At 29.5% G+C, this 3,750-nt stretch overlaps 1 long non-coding RNA gene across 1 annotated transcript; it reads right to left on the bottom strand.

Moving 5' to 3' along the window:
- Positions 1-1,626: 1,626 nt before the first annotated feature.
- Positions 1,627-2,235, bottom strand: LOC121123897 (uncharacterized). The gene is made up of 3 exons (XR_005866153.1): positions 2,135-2,235; positions 1,844-1,925; positions 1,627-1,785 (listed from the first exon to the last, which is right to left on the bottom strand). It is a non-coding gene; the product is annotated as an uncharacterized lncRNA (long non-coding RNA).
- Between the last annotated feature and the right edge of the window lie 1,515 nt (positions 2,236-3,750).

Below are 3,750 nucleotides of genomic sequence, written 5' to 3'. Positions count from 1 at the left end.
TTAATGAAGGTTGAGTGATTTAAATTAATTCATATTTGGATATATTAAAGCATAATTTATGTCATTTCCTCAATAATTTTTCAATTTTCTCGTCTTTTTTTTTCATCAAAGGACAATTCTCAATTTTTGAGAAGAAATGCCACAAAACGATACATTTTTTTGACTCTAACATTGAAATACAGTATTTCCTTTTCCAGAAAATTTTATTTCATAATTTTTGCAATATTTTTTTCTTTTTAATGAAAATAGGAGAAAAATCTTGTTATTTTTTTGTTCCTCTTTACAATTGCAATACATCCTATTTATTACTTTTCGTTTGCAAAATTAGTGCCAAAAAGTGTTTTGTAAATTTCGATCTAGCATTCTTTTGACAAAAGTAAAAATAGTTTTCACATCTAGACAAGGTTTTTAAGCATGTATGTTGGTATATTATTTGAAGTTTATAACACAATTTTTTTTTAATTAAAAAAATTATATAAATTTGTATAGTACAGGAAAAATATTATAATTATATTAAGATTCGTATAAATTTACTTTATTATGCATTTTAAAACAATTTACACTTAAACACACTGTATTTTTGGGTATGAGTGTCTTGAAACTATAAATTTGTTATTAACCTCCCCCAACAAAGTCATTTTTATTTTTTTTTGCCAGGATTACGGCAAATATTACGGATTGATTTGTATCTATCTTTGTATCAAGATTCAATATGGTCATAGTAAGAGGTCATTAAAAAATATAGGAAAAAGGTAGCAGGAAAGGTTAAAAACCATAACTTTGACTTATATTTAGACACGTAGCTCAAATGGGTCTCATTATGTAGATTCAATAAAGATGTTTATATACGAAAAAATTTCAGATCAAAATTAAAGGTCAAAGTTGCAGAGAAAGACAAAAACGTAAAATTCACCAAATATTTTGAAGAAATTGAGATACAAGCTGAAATCATCTCTTTGCATCAGACAATACATATATCACACCTATCAAAGTATGAATGTAATCTCTATGTAATTTCCTTCGAACGCATATTTTTTACTTAGGCATGGATAAGAAATGATATTGAATTTGGGAAACATGACCATAGAGGTAGGTTTGCGCTCTACCAAGTGCTCATCTCCGTCGTTATCAAAATAGGGCTTGAGCAAACTAAAAAATATATATTATCCACAAGGTGATGAGTATGTCAGTAGCTTGTTGTTAAAAAAAACTCAAGCTAATTTTTATAGCGTTTTCCGTGTGAAAAATATACCTACATGTTATTTTTATAAAATAATATTACCATTCAGGGAGTTGAATTACTTTGCTACTCGTTGTCACTTGGTTTATACGGTAATATAAGTAAACAACGCTCAGGTCGATTGAAAAAATTATTAAAGACGATACAGATTTCTTCCTTTCTCATAAGATTAAAATTCAAAAAAGAAATGAGAAAGAGGAATTATTGAGCCGAATCACATTGTGTAGAATTTTATCCTTCGAATAAAAACGCACAAAATTTGCATCATAAAAATGGAAGTTGTGTTGCTGAAGACTGTATAAAAATACATCTCCTAAATTGTAACAGATATTGTTGTAAAACATAAATAAAATAGGTTTCAAAATTGCTGTAAAACATAAATAAAATAGGTTTCAAATGTTGGCAAATTCGTGCAAATTACTTTATTTTACATATTATGATTAACTTTTTTTACAGATAGAGTATGGAAATATTAATTACAATGAGTTATTCATAGATTGTAATATAACTATACAATTGGATATAACCATAAATAGTTAGTTAACCTAAAAATATTAATTATAATAAATAAAGATTCTAATGTTATAGATGCATTCTAATTACATGCTTCACAGAAACAACCTTCTGAAATGTCATCATCCTCTCCACAGAGATATACCTTTTTGGTGCAATCTGAATACCAGTTCTCAAGTAAAGAAAGAAATCCAAAAAGATAATATTTGAAAACCTATCCGTACATTTGCCACAACTAACTCTACAACCAGTTTTATCTTTTGGCTGCTGTTGCAAAAAAAAATTAAGTAAAGGACGCTCTGTATATATATATCCTTACATTATTTTGAAATACATAATATATTCAGTTTTTTGTTCAATGCTTATAATATAACTACTTACCAATACTTGGCGTTCTCGTCGGTCCTGGTTTTTTGTTACACTAAAGTGCTTTTAATTTAAGTGCATCTAATTGTGTCATAGCCTGTCACATACATAAAGGACATACACAAACAAAGACATTCATATTTTCATATTTAATATATAGATAACAACCGCACGCCAAATCTTCACATTATTGTATGTTAAAGAATGAAACTTGGGGCAAATGCACCTAATGCTTTCTTCGAATACTGATACGGCCTATGATACCGAATGATACAAAAACCCCTTCGTCTCTGAAAAGGATGAAAGTTGAACCATTAAAATATCTTAGTTTTTGAAATTATTGTCTTTTTTTATAATTACATACTAATTATGATATAGGTAGTAACAATTAATCAATCTATAATACATTTTATTGACTTGATCAATCCTCATTATACCTACACATAAAATAAGTTAAATTTTGTTAAAGAGAGCAGCACTTGGAATATTATGACTAATCATATTTTGCGATACTTGAGTTATACGTAATTCGTAGGTATATAAATTAAAATATGTCGGTGCCTATGAAGATGAAGAATCCCTCTTTTAATGCCTTTGCAGAAAGGTATTTACTAGTGTTGAGACTCGGTTCAAGACCGAATTTGTTTTATATTTCTGTCTTGGTGTGATTTTTCGTGGATCGTTATTCCAAGTCCAGATTACGATCTACGACGGACAACTGAAAGTCCTCATTATGTGGAGGAACTTGTGAGTTTGTCTGTTATGAAGAGTTCCAGAGGGACTCGGAGGAGGATATCACCTCTCAAATTCATAACTTCATTCACACAATGAGACCTTCCATCTACTTTCGTGAGCATTCGAAGTGCAAATTCACCGTATAACTAGAAAAAGTTGAGATTCTTCCTCAGTCCATATATTCTACGCTTCACTTTGTGTCCTCACACTTGACCTAAATTCAATTCTGCTTTCTTTTGATAATAAGGACTTAACTTTGGAACAAAGATTAGGTCCTTATTAGTAAAAGGCTGTATGAATTGTATTTCAACTATCCTCTGTCGCTGGCTCCAATTTCGAGATGTAATCATAAAGTAGGACATGCAAAGAAACTTATACAATTTTACCCTTAGTTTATCCACTAAAAATCATAACAATTTCAGTCCGGTCTAGGATTTTCAGACCGAACCCAACCCTAGTACCTACAAATACTTGAATGTTTCATTATGCGTCATACTCTATCAAATAAAATATGCGCTATATACTTATATATAAGTATAATAAAAATTAATTATAACTGGATGCAAAATACAATATCATATAATAGGATTTACCTAACAAAAACTCCTTCATCATACAGAACGTTTCTCCTCCGCCCTGATAACACAATCGTAGAGCTGTTAATCAAACACATTCCATGCAAACACTACCCGTGATGTCGATATGTATGTATTAGGGTGTTCCAAATAATTAATGTATTTTTAGTTACGGGACGATTACAAAAAAAAATTCCGAAATTCCGATTACAAAGTATTTTAAATAATAGTTAAAAATTACCATTTTGCTATCAGGGGGTCCACAGGATTTTATTAGGAGGGGGTTTATTTCTGGAATTTTTTTTTTTAAAAATCTAAAAA

The sequence above is a fragment of the Lepeophtheirus salmonis genome, chromosome 9, assembly GCF_016086655.4.
Source record: "Lepeophtheirus salmonis chromosome 9, UVic_Lsal_1.4, whole genome shotgun sequence".
In the NCBI taxonomy this organism is placed as follows: Eukaryota; Metazoa; Arthropoda; class Copepoda; order Siphonostomatoida; family Caligidae; genus Lepeophtheirus; species Lepeophtheirus salmonis.
This window is presented reverse-complemented; position numbering and strand designations above follow the sequence as displayed.